The sequence below is a fragment of the Carlito syrichta genome, unplaced genomic scaffold (assembly GCF_000164805.1).
Source record: "Carlito syrichta isolate Samal-C Ts95f unplaced genomic scaffold, Tarsius_syrichta-2.0.1 Scaffold115580, whole genome shotgun sequence".
NCBI classification, from domain to species: domain Eukaryota; kingdom Metazoa; phylum Chordata; class Mammalia; order Primates; family Tarsiidae; genus Carlito; species Carlito syrichta.
This window is the reverse complement of record NW_007059676.1, coordinates 699,540-724,809: the sequence shown is the minus strand read 5'-3', so window position 1 is coordinate 724,809 and position 25,270 is coordinate 699,540. Positions and strand designations below refer to the sequence as shown.

At 38.1% G+C, this 25,270-nt stretch overlaps 1 long non-coding RNA gene across 1 annotated transcript in view; it reads left to right on the top strand.

Annotated features, from left to right (window-relative positions):
* The window catches only part of LOC103275063, a 40,479-nt gene extending 16,034 nt beyond the window's left edge, over positions 1 to 24,445 (top strand). Inside the window, exons 2-3 of the long non-coding RNA XR_505290.1 lie at positions 23,762 to 23,825; positions 23,913 to 24,445. This is a non-coding gene — a long non-coding RNA (uncharacterized LOC103275063). The remainder of the gene's footprint in view (positions 1 to 23,761; positions 23,826 to 23,912) is intronic.
* The last annotated feature ends 825 nt before the right edge of the window (positions 24,446 to 25,270 follow it).

Genomic DNA, 25,270 nt, shown 5'->3' with positions numbered 1-25,270 from the left:
GACATGTGTAACTTGAGTTAGATCAGTCCTCATCTTAAGGAAGGGAAAATAATTTTTAAGAACCTTAGGGGCTAAGCTAAAAATCAATAAATATATGAGAAAAAAGACTGGATGCAAATTAAATATATGTGCAAATTGACATTTGACTAAAGGAAAATGCTTAAAATTTTGAGTCTTTCAAACCCATGTTAGCAAAACTGAGATCAAAATCTATTCAGCAAGTGGAATACATTTGTGAATGCAGAAATACATGTGTTTTACTATCTAGAAAGCAAATTTCTTCCGTCTCAACATATTATGACTTAGATGCATTACTGATTTTAGAAATATAGTATTAAAAATGTGTTGATAACATTTCTGCTTAGAGAAGTAGGTACACTTTAATTCTTTAAAAATGTTTCTTTTTTTTCTCATACCTCATAGCTGGATTTCTGAATATAAGATTTGCAATAAGAAAAATGTTCCATTGACCTTGGGCATAAACTTCTGTCTTATGTTATGTGCGAATCCCTGCATTTTAAACCTTTATACAATAGCTGTGGGAGGAATTTTGTTCTAAATATTTTTTCATAGTGGAAAAATGAGAGAGGCTCAATGTTTTTTCCTATTTTTTTTGTACTTTCATCACGTCCTCCTGTTTTTCTTGATTATGTCTTCTTTATTCCTTTCTTCCTTCACTCTGTCACTTCATTACTTATCCAATGATTTCTTTTCTGCTATCATTGTTGGTCAGTGACCAAGACATTTTCTTAACCCTGAAAATGCAATTGCTTTAGGCCAGTCTTCCCTCCCTCCCTCCCTTCCTTCCTTTCTTATTTCCTTCCTCCCTTCCTCCCTTCCTCCACTTCCTCTCCTTCCCTCCCCTTCCCTCCTCTTTCCTCCCCTCCCTCCTCCCTCCCTCCCTTCCTTCTCTTTCTTTCTCTTCCTTTTTTTTTTTTTTTAAATTCAAGGGTACCTGTGCAGGTTTGTTACCTAGGTACATTGCAAGACATTGAGGTTTGAGCTTCTTTCGAGCCTGTCACTCAAATAGAGAACATGGTGCCCAATAGGTGATTTTTCAACCCTTATCCTCTAGAAGTCTCCAGTGTCTGCTCTTCCCATCTTTAGTCCATGCGTACAGGTCATCACTATTTCTTTCTTTTTTTTTTTGAGTTGAAGTCTCACTCTGTCACCCAGACTGGAGTGCAGTGGCATGCTCCCGGCCACCGCAGCCTCTACCTTTTGGGTTTCGGCGGTCCTTCCACCTCAGTCTTCTAAGTAGCTGGAACTACTGGTGCGCGCTACCATGCCTGGCTAATTTTTGATTTATTGTAGAGATGAGGTCTTCCCAAGTTGCCCAGGCGGCCCGCGGGCTCAGGCAATTCACTCACCTCGGTCTCCCAAAGTGCTAGGATTACAGGCTGAGCCACCGAGCCCGGCCCTCACTATTTCTTGATGGCATTTAGGATTAAGGAACTCTTCAGATACATTAACCATCACTCTGAACAATATCTGTGAGATTGTTTTCTTTTGTTAACCTATTTGTTCAGGATTTTAGCTTTCATCAGGACCAGTTCAGTGACACAGGAATTCAAATTCAATTTTTAAGAGGTCTGACCACTGCCATCCTCACCTGATTCTTGATGCTCCATATAATCTAAGGAGATAAGTGTGCCTCCTTCCCCTTCAGAGTGTTTGAGGAGGGATCAAAAATTAAGCCAGTTGGAAGCCAATATATAAAGGGAAGACCTTGTGCTTAGGTTCCTAGAACTGGGGACTCTTTTTGCTCGAAAAGATCAAAAAAGTCTGTTGCACTGAGATGAACATCTGCATAAAGGCTGATTTTTTTTTTCCCCCTCTGTTGGAATCACCTCTTGGTGTTCAGCTGCGATTTCCTGTTTTTGAGAGCTCAACTTCTTATCCTTCCTTCACTTCTTATCTAAGTAGAAATGGAAATTGACATATTCATGATGCTTCCCAGACACATTTCAGATGTCTGTTTCTTATCAGTGTACATTGGCCAAAATATGCCCTACCCTCACTGGATTCTCTTTAGGACCCGATGTGATAATCTAGGTGAATTCTTTCTTCAAACTATAAAGTATTATACCAGTGTAATAGATGACTAGAAGCTGGTGTGGCATGGCAGTGTTAGTTAGGTATATACTGGTTGATTCAGGCCTTTTATATTTGTAGAACCTGACACTCCATCTTGTTTGTGCAGATAAACTTTTTTAGCTCACAGAGAATCAGATCATTAGGTAGAGTCAATGAGTTGCTCCTTGTGATATTTTGTCATGTTAATCTGGAGGAGGTGTTGGGATAGTTGTCAGCACTGAGCCATTTGGATGTGGAGAGTCTTAATGAGAAAAAAAATCTTATCTTTTTAGAAAAAATGTGAAAAAAAAACTATGGTCAAGCTATTTAGATGACATTTTTTTTTTAACAGGTTCTATCTTTTGTTAAATTTTTGCATACCCATGCTCCCAAAAACATAAAGACCATCATTGACCCATTAACATAAAGTCATTTTCTAGTAACTATTATAAATAATTACAAATAGAATGGATTTATTAATTAATGGCTATTATAATCATTATTAATTTCTCTTAACTGTACAGCTTTTTATATAATCTGCTTCATAACTCTTCATCTTGAGAAAGAGGATTCAGAGTTACCCCTGAGGACAATGAAACTGACAAATCAGTTATGGACTATAATTAGAACGAAGAAATAAAAGTATTTAGCACTTCAAAATGAAGAGCTAAACAGACCTTGTAATCATTATGTTTATTTTGCCTACATGAGATTAAATTTTTTAAAATTAAAAAAATACCATCTTTATAACCCATTTTGTACATTTCTTTTATTTATCAGCTAGCCAGGTAATGTGATGAGCCTACATTTTTATCTATATAGATTTGTTACATTTTAGATAGCTAAAGAACGGTTTTATCTACCTTCATTAACATTTTCACAAAAAATTAAGAAAAGGTAATTCTTCAGAGCCAAATAATTATTTGCAGGAAGTTAATATGGATTGGACAACAAAGCATCATTTCAATGTATGCCTCAAAAAAACATACTGAAATATTTTGGAATCTACCAATTCTCATGTATTTACTTTACCTAAAATGACATCCTATGCGATATACATTATTTATCTGTAACTAATTATTTTTATAGATTGTTTACTGTTCTATCCAAAGAACAACATATCATGCCAGCACTTTCTCTAATACAAAGGCAAGATGCAAGTACAAGTTGTACAGAATCCTATTTCAAAGTAAGCAAAATTATACTATGGGGGAGACCAATGTAGCAGTAGATGTCATAAGCAGAGACAGATGGTCATATATGAGACAGAGGCAAAGTTCTCTGCCTTGAGATCTCCTAGAATGAGGTCGAATTAGAGGAGAAAAAAATGACTCTATTTAGACATAATTTTTTATCTTTTTCCCCAACTAGTTTACTCAGTTATTCCCTTTTACTGATCATCTAGGACACAAGCTGAAGTATTTTACCCCACTTCTCAAAAAAGGTGCTGCATGACATCGTTTAAGATGCCATCATACAAGAACCAGCAAGCATGCACCTGGTTCCCTAAAGTCACCTGGATAAGAAATAGGGCATTCTGCAGGATCCTACAAATTCCTCCATGGCTGCTCCCTGGTTTTTGCCTGTCAGTTACTTTGGCTGGTTTCAGTAGTTGCTGATCCTTTGTTCTTGCTCTTACCCCAGAAGTTGGCATTTTCTGCAAGACTTCTCATCATCAAATTTAGCTGTTTTTCATGGCTCCCCTGAGCTAAGGCCCCCAGCTTTTTGCTAGAGCTGACTGCCTTCTTCCTACAGTCTTGCTGTGCCTGTGCCTTGTTCTATGCTATGCATTACTTGACCACTATGTCAGTGGTGTTATTTATCTTACCAAATGACATTGGTCATTTCGGGAAAATAGGCAGTTTATTTTAATGCTTAGTTGACCACCAGGTAGGTCAATTAGGAAATTACTGCCTAAAATAGTAAAAAACCATGAGATTCAGAACTAAGGTAGTGAGGATGGAGACAGAAAGGGCTCAAGAGCTATCGAAGAGATAAAATCAACAGATTTGATGACTGACTGGATAAAGCAAAGAATAGAGAAAAGCCATGGACTCTGCTGCACTTATCATTCAAGAAACTGAGTTAATATGAAGCCAGTTACAGCAATGGGGGACACAGGGGAAAAGCAGGTTTGGGATAAGGGAGATGAGATGAATTCAGTGTCATATAATGGAATCACAGGAGTCTGTGTAAGACAACTAAGCTGTGATGTATAGTGTTTAGTTGACTATAGGGTCTGCAGATCAGGCAAGAAATTGAGGTTTGGGATTAACATTTGAGAACAGAGAATTTTTTAAAGGGCGAATGGTCAAAGGTGTTAAAGTTAAGAAGTCAGATACAATAAGGACTGAAAGCTATTGAATCTACCACAAGAGTCTACTGCTGTTGATAAATATGGCAAAAGGTGTTTTAGTGTCATGGTAGGTGAAGAGGCTAGAATTCAGAGGATGGAGGAGTGGATTGGAAAGTGGGGGATGCAATGCCCTATCTGTACAATAAATAACAGGGGGATTTTGATCTCATTTCAGAATTAAGAATCAGAATTGTTTACATATTTTCTAAAAAACCTGAAAGGAAGTCTTTTACCTCTCTTCCACATCTGCTCTCTATCTTTTCTTTCTAGGTATCTCTGTTGAGGTCATTTGTTTTAAGTAAATAATGTATACAAAGTATTTAGCACAAAGCCTAGCATAGTAAGTGCTCAGATAATGTAACTACAGTTCCTAATTATCAGAATTTAATCCACTCCTGGAAACATGTGGGAAGGCAAAGTTTTGTGTAGCAGGAACAAATATTTTATTATCATAAATGGGAAAAATAATAAATAATGGACTCGTAAGAGAAAAAAACTAATAGTTCCCCTAAAACTCATTAAAACACTCTTAAACATTTATACAATAATCTAAAATGTATGCATAAAAAGCACTTAATACTTGATTATTTAACACTTAATGAACACACAAGTGCATCTGTTTGGGTGGATTACAGACAGTATCAGATATAAACTGTATTTTTCATCTATACTGCAATAAATATGTACTCTAATTAGATACACACAGAAATAATATGTAAAAATATACACTGATGCAATTAACAGAATAAAATAAACAAACAAGACTGTTTTTTTTAAATGGCTACTTTTCTGAGTGATTAGTGGGAGGGAGGTCTTTTCACATAATAAGGCATAGCACCTTTAAAGAAGTCAAACATGATGCACCATCCTAGACAATGTCTGAGAAATGAAAGCAATGCGTTAGCATCCTCTAGTACACGGTTCTGGCAATTACATGGAGATTCACTGTAACAATTTTAGATTCTAATCTAAATTTGGGATAAATGTCCTAAAAAGTTGCTATTGCTATTAGTATTACTCTATGAGGTATACCTATAGTGTAACCTGAGAGTGCAATTGTTGTAGGACGTGGGCAAGAGCAGAGAAGTAGAGCAGTGGTTCTCAACTAGGGGCAATTTTTGCCTTCCAGGGGACACTTGGCAATGTCTGGGGGACATTTGTGGTCGTCACAAAATAGAGGTCAGAGATGCTGCTAAGCATCCTACAATGCACAGGATAGCTCCCCATGACAAAGAATAATATAGCCCAACCTGTCGATAGTGCTGAGATGGAGAGACTGAAGGAGAAAATTCCAAAGGCGTGTTCTATATAGGGAAATGAAATTATTTTGAATAGGGGCCAGTGCCCAGCTAGAGTCTTTAGAGTTGAAGCTGGAGCCTTTGGAGTTGATGTTGGAGAGGCAGTTGGCTGTAACTTGGTGGAGAGCCTTGAAAGCAGCATGAGGAATTTGGATGGAAAACTTTAATGATAGAGAGAGATGTGATGAGAAAGGAGTTAGGAGACTTGTGGGTCGCTAGATGTTGGAGTGATCAGGAGAGGAGAGACTGGCATCATCAAAACCCATGGAGTGGGGAAAGAGAGGCATATGCCAGGGATTTCTTTGGAAACTAGAAGAGGGAGAACCTGTGTTTTAGAGGAAACCTCAGTTGGAATGAGAAACAGATTGCAAATTGCAAAATCAAGAGTCGGGATAAATCAAGATTATTAACATGGAGATCTATTAGGCAGAACTTTTCGTCAGCAGCATTAATAAATATAAAATAAGGAGCTGGTTTTGGTGAATGTGAAAAAAATATTAGGTTCAGTTTTTTGTTTTGTTTTTTTTTTTTGAGTTGGAGTCTAACTCTGTCGCCCAGACTGGAGTGCAGTGGCTGCTCCCGGCCACCGCCGCCTCGACCTGCTGGGCTCCGGCGATTCCTTCCGCCTCACCCTTCCGAGTCCGGAATTACAGGCGTGCGCTACCATGCCCAGCTAATTTTTTGATTTATTGTAGAGATGAGGTCTCACTGCCCAGGCGGGTCTCAAACCCGCGGGCTCGGTTCAGTTTTTACCATGCTACACATCAGGTTCAGTTTTTACCATGCTACACATCAGAAGTGAATAGGGCATTCTAGTGCAGGAAATAATGTTAGTTGATGCAGGGATTTTTTTCTAATTTTTCTGATTAATTCTTTTTTAAAAACATTTAGATACTCTTTAAATTACAAACCAAGGAACTCATCTGAATACTAATTCTGTGCTGTATATCATATATTTTTCACATGCAATCTCAGTTCAACTTCAGGGAGTTATAAGACAATGATACTACAACCCCATTTTATGGAGGAAACAAATGAGAAATAGCAAGGTTAAGTGACCAAGGTCATACAACTACCAAATCAATGTATTAGAACTTAACCCAATGCCTTCTAAGTTCTGGGCTTTTTACTAAAATCATTTTCTTTCAGTACTCATACTTGTTCCAGTGGCTTCACGCAATCTCCCACAGTCATATCTTGATTGAGTTTCATAAGTTGCTTCCCCCAGCTACACGCTCTCATATGCACATATACTTTTTAAATACCTTTTCTTCTTCTCTGAAAAGTAATACATGTCCATGTAAAAAGTTGACAAATACAAAAAACGCTTAAGTCAAGAAGATAAAAATCGTCATTAATTCTACACTTAGAAATATCTACTAATAAATAACTTTTAGATAATGATGAATTTTGGCCATTTTTCTTTTTTTTCCCCCTCTACTGATGATTTAGCTGAAATAAATGGTATTTATTTATTTATGCTGAGGATCTTTTTAAAAGTAATCAGGAGGAATTAGGAACAGGAGATTCAGGGAAGAGGCTAGTACACGAGTCGGAGAATCAGCTCTCAAATCCATAAAGAAGAAACGTGTGTGGGGTGTGGTGTGTGGGGTGGGGGTGGGAAAGAGAACGGAAAGAGGGTAATTTCTAGAATCTCTTTTTGCCCAAGGAGCAGTAGGAACTTTATCCCTGCAGCATATTTCCAACTCAGAGAAGAAGAAACTTAGGCTTAAAGAACTGTTAAAAACATGCCCAAGTTCCCCACCCAGCAAGCAGAGAAATGAGGATTAGAAGCACCTGTCTGGCCACAGAGACAGTGTTCTTACCCTTTTTTTCTGTACTGCCTCCTTTTAATGAAGAAAACCAAGCATGAAGTATATCATTCAGGAAACTGAGTCAGAGCAGAGTGGAAGGTCGGGTCTCTGACTTGGAACACCTTTACGTGGTTGGTTGGTTTCTTTTTCAGACCAGGTCTTTCTCTGTTGCCCAGGCTGGAGTACAGTGGCATGAAGATAGCTCATTGCTGCCTCGAACTCCTGGGCTCAAGCAATCCTCTTGTCTCAGCCTCCTGAGTAGCTGGGACTACAGGTGTGCACTACCACAACCAGCTAATTTATTTTATTTTATTTTTGTAGAGATGGAGTCTCACTAGATTGCCCAGACTGGTCTCTAGCTCCTGGTCTCAAGCGATCCTCCAGCCTCTACCACCCAAAGTAGTGGGGATTACAGGCCTGAGCCACTGCACATGGCCTCCTTCTCATGGTTTCTAGCCTGAGATTCTCTTTTATTTTCTCTTTGTAGGAATGGGTTGATATTTGGCCTGTGAAGTATGGTTCTGAGCTTGAATTATCAGGTGTTTTATTTGATTCTGATGGAAAATACAGTGTGCTCAGGAGAGCACATGAGAAGATGTGCCAACAAAGGTGCTTCTGAATCCTCACTTTTCCACTTGCTGGGTGTGGAACTCGGGCAAGTTTTTAAAAGCTCTTTTTTTTTTTTGAGTTGGAGTCTCACTCTGTCACCCAGACTGGAGTGCAGTGGCCATTCCCGGCCACCGCAGCCTCGACCTGCTGGGCTCCGGCAATCCTTCTGCCTCAGCCTTTCGAGTAGCCGGAATTACAGGCGTGCGCTACCACACCCAGCTGATTTTTGGTTTATTGTAGAGATGAGGTCTACGCCAAGTTGCCCAGGCAGGTCTCGAACCCACTGGCTCAGGCAATCCACTCACCTCAGCCTCCCAAGACGTGGGATTACAGGCTGAGCCACCGAGTTCGGCTTTTAAAAGCTCTTTAAATCCAAGTTTCTTCTTCTCTGGGTTGGAAATATGCCACAGGGATAAAGTGAGATAATGTGAGTAAAGATGACTGTGTGTCTGACACATACTAGGCCCTCAACTGTTTCCCGAAATAATTATCAGAGGAGGGAAACTCTACCACTCCGAAGATCATTTCCCTGGAATGACTTTAGTGCCAAGCTAAGCCATAGAATCTTACTAAAGCTTACCAGTTTAGAATGGCTGAATTTCAACAAATGTTGGCTGACTGAAATTACTACTGCCTGCTACATTTCTTAAGATCAGACTATAATTCTTGGAAAATAGAAGAATATAACAGTTCATTGAGTGACTAAAAATTATTATTTTGGCTCCAATTTAAAAAAATAAATAAATTCTTTTGTTTATGACAAAATATTTGGAAAACATAGTCTTCGGCTTTTATTTTTAGGCTGTGGCATGGAGCTGTTATAAAAAGTAAAGACTTTAAGTGAATTAAAAAGAAAATTTGGGTGCATTTTCTCAGTCCTTCAGGTTAGGAAAATTCCACAAGTCTATAGAAACATGCTCTTCCTGTGAAGCTTGATGTAAGCCATTGATTTTACATGAAGCCTACATTAAGGCAGGTGTGGTGGCTCCTGCCTGTAGCCCAACTACTCTGGAAGTTGAGGTGGGAGGATTGCATGAGTCCAGGAATTCAAGCTGCAGTGAGCTATGATCGCACCACTGCACTGCAGCCTGGGTGACAAAACAAGATGCAAGACTCTCTCCGAAACAACAACAGCAACAACAAAACTCAAAACATGAAGGCATATATTTGTCTAGTCACTCACAGACATTTTTATACTTAACTGCTTGGCAATAGCTGTGTGTGTGTATGTGTGTGTGTGTGTGTGTGTGTGTGTGTGTGTGTGTGTGTGTGTGTGTGTGTAACAATAAATGTTTCAGTGCTACTGATCTCTGGGGTCTTTATGTGAAGTAAGATATTTATCTTTGAAATTTTAGCCACACTACAATCAAAATAAAATGCAATTAATAAAATATTAATGCATGTATGTTTGAAGATAAACTACTTAATGGTTAGGTCTGCATCTATCATTCTCTTGCTTCCTGAGATTCAATATATAGCAGAGTCAATGAGTTTACCAGCCAATCAAAATGACAATATCTATCTAAATGTGGGTCTATTATGAATTCCTTAATAAAGTGCATGACTTGTTGATGAGAGTTTATGCTACCTGGTCTTTTAAAATACCTTTTGCCAGACTGGGTTGCTACTTTGAAGTCTGTGATTATTGAACATCATGTTGTAACACTAGACATTACTATAGCACTATAGGAAGTAGACAGAATATGGGATGTTATAGCGAGAAATGGCTGTCTAGATTCCTTCTCGCCTTTTCTTTTAGAGCCAGGGATACTGAAACCAGAACAGACAGTAGGGTTGCTCAGTGTCATACCGTTAGTGGCGGAGCTGGGCCTTCAGGGCTCCTGAATCCCAGGTCACTGGTTTCCACAACACAACACTTGAAGATCCCAACCCAAGGTCTGATTTTGCAGATGCTGTGGGTGATTTGTCTTGTAGCTTTGTGAGCCCAGACTGTATTTATTTTTTTCCTAGACAGGGTGAAGTAGAAATTAAGTAGGTGAAGGCATAAGGGAGCAGCAGAAGCTATACAAACTGAAAATTCTCTCTCATAATGGCAGATGCCAGGGGGATATTTGAGGCTGCTTTTGACGAAGGTGAGCCACCCATCTCCCACTCAGAAGAGAATGTCTGAAACAGCTAACACAACTTTAATCTTCTGAAAGATACTGCCTCTAGGACCCAGAAAGATGGACAGATTTCTTTGAAGTCCCTGCCAAGTAAAATGGAGTAATGAGAAATACTGATATTTCAATTGTCATTATGCTGTTTTATGTTAGCAGTAGAAGTTAAAAAAAAAATTTCCCACTAATTTTCCATTGTTACTTTCTATATGAGTCAGCTTTAATTATTCATTTCATTTCATGCTGGATAACGAAAAGATCCTAAGCTTTGGTTATTTGTGTAACTTAAGAAGCTCTCTACAAAGGAGAAACTTAGGTTTGAACTGAAATTTTACCGTGTCTAACTGTATAAGCTTGTAACAACAGTAATCCCACCCCTCTACCCCCTCCCCCACACACATACAAACAACACTAGGGACCAGTACAACAGAAATAACTATTCATTCCATTTTTTAAGTCATTAATTTCACCATGTGAATAACCACTGGTAGTTAGAACAAGTTATAGATGATTTAGTAAGCTTGGCGGTATCACCAAAATGGCATCGATTCTCTATTAAAGTGCAGCTACTTTATCAAGCTGATGCCAGCATTTGCCTTTCAGCTCTGACAAAAATAGTTTCGACTGATTTAATGACATTTTCCAATCTGATTGTTAGATAAAGGTCTTTTACAACAACCAAATCAAGTTGACCAATTGGATTTTCATTCCTGCTCTTATTCACACTTCCTTATTACCTTTTCGTGTCTGAACAAGTTACCCAGAGTCATGGAGGAGAGACAGAAGTCAGCTCTTTCTACCCGATGTTTGTGTTTAGCTTTTTGAAAACACCAGAAACGGAGTGTACCTCTGTGTCTTTTGTGTATCTGTAAACTGAAATTACTAATCTGCAATATAATACAGTGTTAAAGACGACATTCAGCCCAGTTTTTTTCTGGGGTGAGGGTGTGGACCACTAGAGTGTGCAAGGCAACTTTAGGAAGCATATGGACAGTAAATGATACAATGAGAAAATTAGCTTTTTTAAAGGTTTTTGAGACTTCTAATTATATCAAGTAGAAAGTCTCCGTCTGGTGCTAACAAAGAACTCTCCAATACTTTTATCTTCCTTTTTAAGAAATAGAAGACAAGCCTCAGGCTCAGAGTCTCCATCAGGCAACTATGTAGAGCTAGAATTTAATAATACTGTATGGTTTTCATTAAAGTGGATTTTTTTTAGGTTACTATCTATACGGATGACATTTTTTTAAAATGGCAGAGACACAAAGCTTCCTTTTAAAAAACACTTAAAGTTAAAAATAAAGGAGTTAATTTGAGGACAAACATTAAGTAAAAATTAGTGCAGTGAATACTGCACTGTAATTATTACATAATGACTGCAGTCATTGATATGATAAAACCACAAGACTGTGGGGGTGACAGCAGCTGGAGTTGGCAGCCAGCTCCCTTGCTGGACAGACAGAAAACCAAAGCCCAGAGAGGCCAGGAGGTCACAAAGTCAAGACTCCACAGGCCACCTGCCCAATGGATGTCACCTCTTTATTTGAAAGTTTGAATCATATTTTTTTCAAAATGGTCCTTTTCCCCCATCACTTTGTGAACAATACATAGTAAATTTGAACTTGAAAAACAACACAACTTTATCTCTTCAGCCCCACCTGATGCCTGGACTGACTTGACAAGGTTACTGAAGAACTGTAAATATTAGAAAAACCAAGACAGCTTTGTGAGTCAGTGAGGAGGGAAATGGGAAAGGATTCTCTCAACATAAAACTTAATTTAATTTTTTATTTTTAAAATTCATTAGTTTTTTGGGAGTCTTTTTTTGAATTGGGGTCTTGCTCTGTTGTCTGGGCTGGAGTACAGTGGCACAATCATGGCTTACTGCAACCTCGACTTCCTGAGCTCAGGTGATTCTTCCACCTCAGCCTCCCAAGTAGCTGGAACTACAGGCATGCACCACCATGCCTAGCTAATTTTTAAATTTTTGTGGAGATAAAGTCTTGCTGTGTTGTCCAGGTTGGTCTCGAACTTCTGAGCTCAAGCAATCCTCCCACCTCAGCCTCATAAAGTGCTGGGATTACAGGTGTGAGCCACCATGCCCGGCCCTAAAATTTAACCTCAAATTTAAATTTAGATTTAAACTAGGAATCTTTCTCTTTTGAGACTGAGTTTTCAACATAAAAATGTGTTTTGTTTTAAATGTACAAGTCTCAAATTCTTGGAAACATGGCAAGACTAACTTTCTAATCAATCTTTTTGTTCTTTAACTTGTACTGACTTTCATTGAAATACAAAACTAAAATGGCCCTAGAAAAATAAAATTTAAAATTAAGGAGGAATTATGTATCTAGATAATCTTAAAAATATAATTAAGCTTGACTTGAAGTTTGAGAAAAGAAACCTAGAGATTTTTGAGACATCCCTGACAAAAAGTATTTCTTCGAGGTTTGAAAAGGATGTAGGCACTACTTCCTCCTCCTGCTCAGGGTCTCAGGGCCTCCAAAGGCAGCTGAGTGGACATTCTGGAGGAGAGTGAACAACATTTTAGAAGGACAGAATAGCCATGGGACTGTTGACCTAAAAATATAATTAAAAGTTTTCCTCTTATCATCTTGATGATCTATTAACTGAAGGCTGCCTCTCATTTGAGATGAGGAGGCCGGCGGTGGGGTCAAACTGGTTAATCGACTGGTTGGGTGTTAAAATCCATGTTGTACATAAGAAGAGGTAAAACAGAGTAAGACATTTAATATATTTTGAAACCCCTGCCAGATGGGAGACAATTCCTTATCCTTGCTCTGCCTCAGTTTCCTTTTTTCAAACAATGGAACCAATAAACATCTGCGTTTTGGGGTCTGACTAAAGAAATAACTAACAGGCCAGACATGGTAGCCCACATGCAATCCCAGTACTTTGGGAGGCTGAGGCAGCAGGATTGCTTGATTCCGGGAGTTGGAGACCAGCCTGGGCAACATAACAAGACCTTGTCTCAATAAAAAATTAAAAAATTTAGACAGATGTGGTGGTGTACATCTATAATCCCAGCTACTTGGGAGGTTGAGGCAGAAGGATCACCTGAGCCCTAGAGGTTGAGGCTACACTGAGCCATGACTGTGCAATTTCAATCCAGTCTGGGTGACAGAGTGAGGCCCCCAACTCAAGAAAGATAAAAGAAGGAAAGGAAGAAAGAAAGAAGGAAAGAAAGAAAGAAAGAAAGAAAAAAAGAAAGAAAGAAAGAAAGGAAGGAAGGAAGGAAGGAAGGAAGGAGAGAGAGAGAGAGAGAGAGAGAAAGAAAGAAAGAAAGAAAGAAAAAGAAAAAAGAAAGAAAAAAAGGAAGGAAGAAAGGAAGGAAGGGAGAGAGGGAGGGAAGGAGGAAAGGAAGGAAGGAGGGAGAGAGAGGGGGGAGAGAGAAAGAGAGAGAGAGAGAGAGAGAGAGAGAGAGAGAGTAACTAACAGCAATTATATGACATGGGAAACAAATAGACTGATTATCTTAGTGTCTAAATCACTCCTAGGTTGTAAACTAGGAACAGAGAAAATTCCCTCCCCTTTCCAGTTAAGTAATATCATATCACATTGAGGATAACTATTTTCAGACCCACCCTCTGGCTCTGACCTGTTCATTCCTAATTCTTAGAGTTTGACTGAATAGTCACTGAGTTTCATTCTCTGGAAAATTCCAGGAAAGATTCTCCCATGTACATCATGGACCATGGAATGGAGACCTCCAGGCGTCCACTCACCAGCGAAGGGCAGACGCTGCTGTACTCTCTTAGATTGTCTTCCAAGGATTCATGAGCAGACTTGCTTCTGATGCAGAACATCTGAGCAGAAACAGAAATGACAATCATTTGAAATTGGGGATCACTTGTGAGCCCTTTCCCCTGGGGCCTAAAATTCATCTTTACAGCTCCTTGACTCACTCATTGAGTAGCATTATGTCACACATCCCATATCATTTGGGATTTTGTTCTAGATGCCCAATGTTTAGAAATGTTTCTTCTGTAATCTCCCCCTGAAAAGGGAGTGAGTGGACTAGAAGCAACACTATTTGTTTGTGGAAATTCCACAATGCCTTTCGAACAATCCATCAGGGTGAGTTATTTTGGCTTATGTGACCCACAAATTATGTTTATGACTTTGCTTTTGCTTAGAAGATTCAGCTCCCTTGTATGTATTGCAAATCTCTCCTGTTTCATCAGTGAGGAATCAGATCAAAGAGCTATTTACTTATTTATCAACACCAAGTCATCCTATAGATGTGGCATAATTGCAATAGACTCTAATACTCAGTCTCCCATTCAGACATTTCTTTGGAATGTAATTCCCAGTAACATTCTCTCTCTTAGCTTTCACCCTGTCTGGGTGTATCTAGGAAGGACTGTGTATCCTACTCATTTATGAAGAGTATTATTACAATGATCCTGTTTTATAGATAGGAAAACTGAGTCTCAAAGAGAAGAAAGCATATACCCTGGTTGATGGAGAAAAAGCCAGCTAAGTTAGCAATATTAATTTCTTTTGGTAAAATTTTTAAAAATCACTTATCATTGCTTCCAGAGTCTCTGACCTAATGATGTCCCATATTTTATGTCAATCCTCCATAAGAAGCCCCCTGCTCAGTTCTTCTACTCATCAAATACGGGTTCACATTATTCAGCTTAATTGAAATTGCTTGGCAGATTTTTTTTCCACACCATAAATAGTACACACACCTTTGCTCTTTAACTAATCACAGAAGAATTGTTTGTATTCTCCATTATTTTGTAGGTACTTTAACTAATTTTCAACAGAAGTCACTATCCATTGCAACTTTAATAATTCATTTGTAAAAAGTTAAAAACTTGTAGTAAGATTTTATAAGTTAAAAACATTATTGGATCTTTCGGTTTCAGAATATTTGCTTGAGGAAATGACCAGGTACTTAAAATCTGTTTTAATATTGACACCTCAGAGATAAAATAAACAAGGAAAGAGTAAAAATCTTGGAACTGTTTGGAACTTGGTTTAACCAAGGCAGATGCCTTTACTTTGTATATATTTTTCTCTTCCTTATTAATGGCACAAGCAGATAATTATAGTCAAATAGCCACAGGACAATGAGAATTAAATTGCCCTTAATAATGTGTTTGATTTTTGCCCACTCTGAAAGGACAAGGACGTGACCTCCCTGAGTAAGACCAAAGGGGAAATTTTCCTTTCTTTCATCCCTCCCTAAGTAGGGGTTTATTTAATAGTGATAATAATAAATATAAAATTTTAAGGTGCCTTCCTCTATCATAGTTTAAATTTACATTCCACTGTAGGGAAAACAAGTTAAAATATCTGGGAAGTGGTTGTACTAATTAGTTATTTACAATTAATGTATGTTTGCTGAGCATCTAATGTATATGAGTCCAATACTCTACTAGATGTTAGGAACATGTAGATGAGTAAGACAAAGCCCTTAGAGTTGGACCAAGGAGAATGTGTATTTAAAAAATTAATTACACATCTTAATGAAGAAGTTAGGAAAGATTTCATGGAAGAGACCACATTGGATATGGTCCCAGAAGACTGAGTGGCTGTTTGTCAAGTGGAAAAGGCAAGAAGGACATTTCACATAGAGAGAATAATTACACAGAAGTGCAGAAGTAGGAAAGTCAAAAGTTTTAAGCTGAGGAGGTAAATATCTCAAAGTAATTTAAAATGAATGACAACTGGTCTTTGAGTTCCACAAAAGCTGAAATTTTCTGATGAAGCCAACGTTTATCAGAAAGTTTTCCTGCCTCTAGTCCTTTGAGAAGTCTAATTTGTTGCAACAGAGTTATTTTAATCTGATGCTTTGTTTAATTGTTTCAATGACCAGGCTTAAATAGTCTTTTCACAGTATTCTTCCTCCTAAATCTCTGGTGGGTCAGAAAGATGTGAGGAGAAATATGAGCTGAAATTAGGAGGCCTGAATGGTGACAGACCGGTCACTTTCTCCCCAAACACGGGTGCTCATAAAAGAGCATGTTGTATGATGCTTAATGTAGATGCCATTGTAAAACTAGTTGGAATTTTTCAGTGGAGACTGAGATTAGTGTCTAAAGCTTGGGGTTGAGAGTGGGTATTTTAATTCACATGGAATCATATATACGAGGTAGGGATGTGATGACATGAAACTGGAGGGTAATATTCTTTTGCAAATGATTATGTAGAGTAGTGAGAAGGAATCTTTATCTCAAGAGACATTTTGGCATGGATTGAGGTGGTTGCCCATTTGTCAAAAGCAGTAGAATTATTATTATTATTTTTTAAATTATTCATGAGAGTTATTTTACATATAAGTGATAAAATATGGCAAATCATCCATTTAAAGTATTTCCATGTGTTCATTCAAACAGACTTCTACACAATTGATTCTTAGGCACTGGGGAGAAGAAAGAAAGGAAGGAAGGAGGGGAAGGAAGGGGAGGGGAAGAGAGTGGAGAAAAAGGGGAAAGAAAGAGGCCAGACATGGTGGCTCATGCCTGTGATCCCAGAGCTTTGGCACACCAAGGCAGGAGCATCACCTGAGGCCAGTAGTTCAAGACCAGATTGGGTAACATAGCAAGACCCTGTCTCTACAAAGCATAAAAGTAACAAAGAAAGAAGAAAAGAAAGGAAGGAAGGAAGGAAGGAAGGAAGGAGGGAAGTAAGGAAGAGAGGAAAAAAAGAAAAGAAAGAAAAAGATTCCTGCCCTTTAGATGCTCCTATTGTGAGATTGTGAGGAATATGTTGACTTGCTGAAGGCAGTCTGAAGACTTTATGAACTATGCTCACTTTTGGGAGGTACCGTAGCAATGAAGGCTCAGGATTAAGAGAAATCATTCCAGGAGAAATAGTACCCTGTATAGTAATTTGAATCCTGTCTCCTTTAGAAAGTGCCACCTCTTTTTTTCTCTTCTAATGCAGGCTCAGCAAACCATCAGATCTTCAGTAGTCTAAAATGTCAAAATTCCATGGAAGTAGTTGTTCAAGCCATGACTTAAAAAATTCTTTAATCTTCAGGCTACTTGGTGAAGCCAGAGAATCCATTGCCTTCCCTTCCTACTCTTGGTGTGCTCATCAAAGCAATTCAACAGAATAGTGCTCTTTTTGATGAGGCAATAAGGAGCTCACATCTAATTCTATGATATACCATAAACAAATTATTAGCACTTGCCAGAACAAAGAGGGTGGACATTGCTACTGTTAACTGATTGTTTTACATAACGCAGAGCCCATCTGTAGGCTACACATAGGATTTTTCACAGAAATCTAGGAGTTCCTTGACCACATTTTGAGAACCACTTCACCACTGTACTTTATTATGGAGGTGTTTTCTTGGATAGTGTGTGCCTGGGATAGATAGCTGAAAATTTTGTGCTTCTAGTAAGACCAGAGATGGGAACTTAAGGTATGCAACTACATGAAGATTTCAGAGAAGCCTCAGGCTATTATGTTCACACTTTACTCATTGGATTGCCTGGAAATGATTTTTGATCAGTCCTATGGGCTGAATGTTTGTGTCCCCTTGTGAGGTGACAGTTGCAAGCCAGGAAGACAGCCCTCAGCACATCAGCCAGCACTTTAAATCTTGGACTTCCCAGCCTTCAGAACTGTGAGAAAATAAATTTCCGTTGTTAAAGCCACCCAGTCTATGGTATTTTTTATGGCAGCCCAAGCAGACTAATATAGTCAGAATAGGATTTTTTTTGGAAAGTGTAGAAAGTTACTTTTTTTCTTCATATGTGATATTCAGCTTCCAGCCATATGTGCACATTTTATAAGAGATGCTACATCATTTTTTTGGATTACTTTTCAAGAAGCCTAAAATGAGTTTGGGTTTTCCATGACTTTGACTTGTAAGTAAATATGCAATAGAAAGTCCACCTCAATTAAAATTTTTCATTTCCCCCCCCAAGAGAACATACTTACCAGTCTCTATTCCCAAATGTTTGTCATCATTGCAAGTCTCTGGTTAGGCAAGTACATAAACATCACACACACACACACACACACACACACACACACACCACACACCACATACTCCCTCTGTCACACACGTGCTCTTCTTCCATGCCATAAAGTTGAGGAGTTTGCCATTCTATTTGCCACTGATTGAAATTCTGATTTCAAAATGTAATGAAACAAGCGGGAAATCCTTAGATTTTATTTCATCTAAACATCAATCAGCTTAATTTTTAAAATGGTGGGGATATGGACTAGATTTTCTATCTAGCAGGGAGATTCATAGCTTGAATAAGACACCCAAAAATAAACTAATAGGGTACTGTGTATGCATCTATGCTAAAAAGTGAACACCAGGAGTGGCGGTTCACACCTGTAATCCCAGCAATTTAAAAGACCAAGGCACTTGAGGTGAGGAATTCAAGGCAGTAGTGAGTTATGACCATGACACTGCACTCCAGCCTGGATAACACAGCAAGATTCCATCTCAAAATAACAAAAAGGGATAATTTTTCTACAGGACTCATGAGCCATTATTTTAAGTGCATGTGTAAATATGTTTAATTTGCTATCTCCTTTTCCAATTATGTTTATGTACAGCTACAAAGCTTCTGCTTCCTTTTTTTGAAATGCTTGCAACTGTACTACCATTTGCATTGATGCAAACAATGTTTGCAGTGCCCAGCAATGGTGGTAGCAACATGGGAGTCTTTTGTTGTTTATGAACCAGATATGAGGTGCCCCACTTACCTCTAGTTTAGCTTTGTGAACAAAACCATTTAAATATTACAATACTGAAGTTCTTTATGAAATTTTCATGTTTCTATAATAATTATCCTTATGTAAATAAAAGAATATATTATAATCTTTTAGGCCTAAAACGTATAATTTGCATGGCTAAATGGATTATGGATTAGAAATGCAATCATACTTTCAAAATACAAAACAATTTTGGTTTTTAGGTCAGTGATGGGCTCACTAAATTCTTACAGACATGACTGCAGCTTTGTTGGTAATGAAGTTTTATTTTTAGAAGACTAAAATATTTTAACTGCATGCAATATCTAAGCAAGACATTACTGTGTAGGTCTTAGAAGCAAGGACTTGGAGGAAAATGCCTGAATATAATTCCTAACTGTTAATTAACTACAACACCTTGGAAAAGGCCTTTGTCTTGTAGTTCCACATCTGTAAAATGGGGATAATAATAGATTCTGTCGCAGAGGTTTATTGTGAGGATTAGATTAGTAAAGATTTGTTACAAAGAACCGTGAAATAAAAGTGTTTACTCTTGCTAATAAAGCATTTCACAAAGGTTCAGGAGGGAATACAGTGAAAAATGTGTACCAAACAGAAAGGAACCTGTTCAGGCCCTAAGCTGTGAAGACACTGATCCATCTTTGGTCCCCTCCGGGAGTCAGGATATTATGTACAAATATTATTGGGTCTTCCTGATTCAAGCATCTTTTCTTAGTAATACCCGGAGACAGCGTTTGTTAACACTTAAAAAATACTTTAAAAAGCTGATTAAGAATGACTGAGTACTGAATAAACTGCCTTCTGCTTTGACTTCTCAATTATCCAGGGTCCTCTAGTCTTCAAAGTTGATACCTTTGGCATCTGGCCTTTTCTCTCACATGGTTGGCTGTTGACCCATTTGGTCATTTTTCTGTCCTTTCTAATTTAGTCCAAACTTGAATCATCACATTTTTTTCTTTGTCATCGACGACTTTCTCTTCTTTCTGCTGCTCACCCTAATTCCCCCTTTCTCAAACTAAAAAAAAAAAAAAATTTAAGAAATGTGTGTTCTCCCATCTCACCAGCTATTCTGCTTCTCACAGCTTAAGAGACACACCATGTGTCATTGGAGGGAATGATGTTCCTGCCCTGCTAATTCTCAGTGGCAAGAACCCTCGTTGATTTCTCACTGGTATCTCTAGTAAAGACGAGGAGGAAGGTTTTATGGTGGACATGCTAGTTTAAAGGTATTGGTCTGGTCTTCCTGCTTGGAATTACAGGTTAGCAGAAGAGATATCCATGTATCTTCAAATCTGAACTGGTGACCTAGACATAAGTCCTAGCACTTGCTAAATGCCCCAGAGCTATTATATCCCTTAAAGTGATTCTTCACTGCTTGTTCAAAAACAGACATTAAGGAGGAGAAAAAGAACCTGCTGAAAACCAAGCACGAACTAAAGACCTTTAGAAAATTACTCTAATATTGCCCACGCATGCTCAGTGGATGACTTGCTTTATTGAATCCATACTTTATCAGAATGACTTCTCAGAAGACACCCTATAGAAATAAAAATATCTGTTCAACAGAAAGCAATTCAGATAATGGGAGGAAGAAAGGTCAAAGATAGTGGTCAGTCCACGCCTGTTCCCTTCCTTTATCCCTATTCAATGAAACTCAAGCAAAATACCATGGAGAACAGGATGTTGTGGAAAGAATCTGAACTCCACCATGGGGTCAGGATGTGGGTTCAAGGTTTATTGATTGAAAAAGTCATTTCTCTTTCTGAATTTCAGCACTGATTCATACGAGGAATAATATCTCCTTACAGAACTGTTGCAAGATTAAATGAGACATTTGTATGTTGCTTTAATAATATTGGTCATTATTATTTATTTCATAAGCAATAGATAATTTTGATGTTATGGATCTGAATTGCTAAGTCCCCAAACTTTGTTTTCTATCAAACTAGATGGATTTTTTTTTTAACTTTTTCATTGTTTGCATGTCTTTTGGGCTGGAGTGTATGGAGTGGAAAGAACTCAGACACTGGAATGTGAGAAATCTGAATTCAAACTCTGGCTAAGGCACTCTGGGTTCACTTTCACTTACTAGTTAGTGCTAGTCAGGTCTCTGATCCTTGGTTTTCCTTTCTATAATATGAGGCCAGCCACACCCACTTAGCAGAGTTGTGGAGAAGGTTGGTGGAATACTTGATAGCCATAAAAAGAATGAAATCATTTCGTTGGCAGCAACATGAATGGAGATCATCATCCTAAGTAAATTAACTCAGAAAAAGAAAACCAAACACCACATAGTCTCCCTTATATGTGGGAGATAAATAGCCACAAAAATGGAATTAATAGACACTAAAGCCACAAAAAGGGGCAAGGTGGGGAGAGCCACGAGGATTTAGAAGTTACTTATTGGTTATAAGGTTCACTATCTGGGGAGTGGGTCACCTGAAGCCCAGTCTCCACCAGCACGTAATGTATCCAAGTGACAAGCATGCACTTGGACCCCTTGAATCTAAAAGAAATCTGAAGCTGGATAATCCAGGGCAGGCAGGTAATGAGGAAAGGTGAAGAGATCACGAGTCTGTCTCCTTTAGAAAGCATTTTCAGAAATCCTATTAGCAACTTCATACTCCATCACATGGCCATTCCTACAAGCAAGTAGAGTTGTGCTGTGAGAAAAAGAAAAGCATCAGAGAGACAGAGATATTTTTAGAATATCAAGAATTTTAGTTTTCTGGCCTTTATAAAAGCAGCTCAATAGCTAGAAAACAAATAACCTGATTAAAATTGTTAGAAAGATCTGAATAGACATTTCTCAAAAGAAGGCATACAGATGGTCAACAGGTATCTGAAAATATGCTCAATATCACTAATCATCAGGGAAACGCAAATCAAAACCACTTGAGCTATTCTTTATCTCACACCTGTTAGGATGGCTATTATCAAAAAAGCAAAAGATAACAAGTGTTGGCGAGGATGAAGAGAAAAGGAAACCCTTGCACACTGTTGGTGGGACTATAAATTAGTGCAAGCATTATGAAACTTGTGTGGAGGTCCCCCCCAAAATAAAAATAGAACTACCATATGATTCAGCAGTCTCACTCTTGGGTATACATATCCAAAGTAGAATGAAATTGGTATGTCAGCCCACTCAGTAGCTCAGCCTGTAACCCCAGCATTTGGGGAGGCCGAGGTGAGTGAATTGCCCGAGTCCGCGGATTAGAGACCAGCCTCAGCAACTTGGTAGACCTCGTCTCTACAATAAAATGAAAAATGGCCAGGTGCGGTGGAGCGCATCTAGAGTTCCGGCTACTCCGAAGGTTGAAGTCGAAGGATTGCCAGAGCCCAGAAGGTCAATGCTGGGGTGACTGTGAATGTGTGTGCGCTGCACTCCAGCCTGGGTGAAGAGGTGATTCCAACTCAAAAAAAAAAGATTTGCAGCAACTTGGATGGATTTGAAATTGATCATACTCAGGGATCTATCACAGAAACAAAGAACAGAGTACCATGTGTTCTCACTCATAAGCGAAACTTGAACAATTATAATACTATAAGAAAGGGATTGGCAGTAGTGGGAAACTGTCAGGGGTGGGGGGTGGGATTGGCAGTTGAGGGAAACTGCTAGGGGAGGGAGGCATATACCTCATCAACAAGGGTACCTGCATAATCAACGTTTGTATACCTAACCCTGAATTGTACCCCACATCTTTATAATAAAAAAAATTGGTAAGTCAAAGAGATATCTGTATACCCATGTTTACTGCAGTACTACTCACAATAGCCAAGATATGGAATCAACCTCAGTGTCCATTAACAGATTATTGGATAAAGAAAATGTGGTATATATACACGATGGAATACTATCAGTCATAAGAAGGAAGGACATCCTGTCATTTGCAACATCGTGTATTAACTTGGAGGACATTATGTTAAGTGAAAGAATCTAGGCACAGAAAGACAAATATTACATGATCACTTACATGTGGAATCTAAAAAAGGTGCCCACATCAATGTAGAAAGTAGAGTGGATATTGCCAGAGGCTAGGGTGGTTAGGAAGCTTGGGGGCTGGGTTGGGTAGGTGCTAATTTAAAGATATATATTGGCAGTTATATAGGAAGGATAAGTTCAAGAGAGCTGTTGTACAACATGGTGACCATATTGATGATGCATTGTATTCTTGGAAAATGCTAAGAGGGTGAATGTTAAGTTCCCCTGCCACAAAAATGGCAACTATCTGAAGTAATGCATTTGTTAATTTGCTAGATTCAGCCATTCCATTTTATATATATATATATATATTTTTTTTTCCAAAACAGGTTGTACATAGTAAATACATATACATTTAAATGTCAAAAATAAATTTGAAAAAAGTAAAAGAGGCAAGGCAGAAAAAAAGGTGTCAATGGCTTGGTGGAAACTATTAGCTCATCACAATCTTGGGCAAAGGAAGCTGCCAGTCTTATCTGGGCTGTGTTTGATGACACAAACTGCACTCTGCTTTTATCACTTATTTAAATTTCTTGGGTGCAGGAGCAGAGATAATTATAGTACCGATTTTACAGGGAGCTTGTGTCTATTTTATGAGCTGGTGAATGTAAAGTGCTGAACACAATGCCTGGCACACAGCACACTTTAATCAATATAGGCAACTATAAAAACAATGATGGCTGGCATTATTAAGTAGTATAATATTCATACTTCTCCTGGACTAAAGTGACTCTTTCTACATGATTTTGCATATTGCCTTTACTTTTTAAAAATATTTTTTGTCCTAGGAATAGTGGACAATGTCCTCTGAGAAGATTCTAGTGACATCCATTATACTGGAGGCCAATGCAGGTATGGGGGCAGGAAATTCCACAACAGCTGAGTGTGACATGCTGGCATAGAAGCTCCTTGATATGGAGTCACTTGTCTCTCCTCTAGAGCTGGATGGAGGCCTGCGCTGCCTCGAAGCGCTGAGGGATGCCATGCCAGCTCCAGGAGAGGTCTTTATTGTTGAAACTCTTGCATAATGACATCTGTATTCAGGTGAATATACAGGATGAATTTCAACTGTATGATATTGTTTATGTTCATCAGAAATGCTATTTGTCTTTACAACGTCTGGTTTCAATAAACTGGCTATGTAATGGATATTAAATAAACATGGAATTTTACACATTCATAATATTTGGTTTCTTGTTGTGATTTTGATGAACTACACTTTCAAGCATTGTCAGTTCATCCTTATTTACAAAGAAACGTTTACTTGTAGCAGAGTGATGTAGTGACTTGCTTTACTTTAAGATAAGTCAACTTTTCTATTCAATGTTTAATGTGAAACTGACTTAAAAATGTTCTTTTAGACCCCATTTACATTTCTCTTTGTATAACATGCATTATACTATTTTAACTTAATACTGTGAGCTATATAAAGCAAAGACATTCTAATTCTGTTTTTAATGTATTTTTTGCAAGATAAATAATTTATAGTGCACTAATAAAACTAAGAGGCTCATATTAAAAGACTTGTATGACCTACTGAAGTTGATCTATGGAAATTGACTCTCTTAAGAGTAATTTTGTAAAATTATTTTGTATAAATTTGACTTTCTTGTATGAATTCTTGACAACACATATAAAACAAAAATAAGTCAAAATGCCTTTTTCATCATTCTACACACTGAAGAGAGGTAATTGAACACTTTCTAACTTTGTGATTTTTGTGTTTTTAGAGAAAGAAATCAGATGAATAGTAAGCATTTTATTTGCACGTATCAGCTTCTGGCTACCCACTTAAAATAAAAATCCTTTTCAAAGTACACCTTTACACATCTTTAAAGTTTTCTCACATCTTTAAAGTGATATCATTTTATTTGTGGATTTATTAGTGAAGTGTTTTCATTTTGTCACTCAGGGAAACAAATGTCATTGTTTTCTTTTCTTTTGGAGCTTTGATTTATTTATTTGTTTTTGTTTTTTTCTTAGAGCTTTAGAGTATACAAATAGTTACTGGCTGCATGGATGCATTGTATAGTGGTAAAAAAAAGTCTGGGCTTTAAGTGTACCCACCCCCAACCCCACCTGTGCACATTGTACCCGATAGGTGATTTTTTCATCCCTTCACCCCTTTCACCTTCCCCCTTCAGAGTTTTTCTTTCTTTCGTTTCTTTAAGGCTGAAAATAAGCAACTCTGAGCCCATGTTCTTTATCCTATAACTACTCTTCATTGGAGATAGCCTGTAAGCTCATATATAGCTCATGGGTTGAGAAAAGCTATGGGAGGGCAAATGAAGATGCCA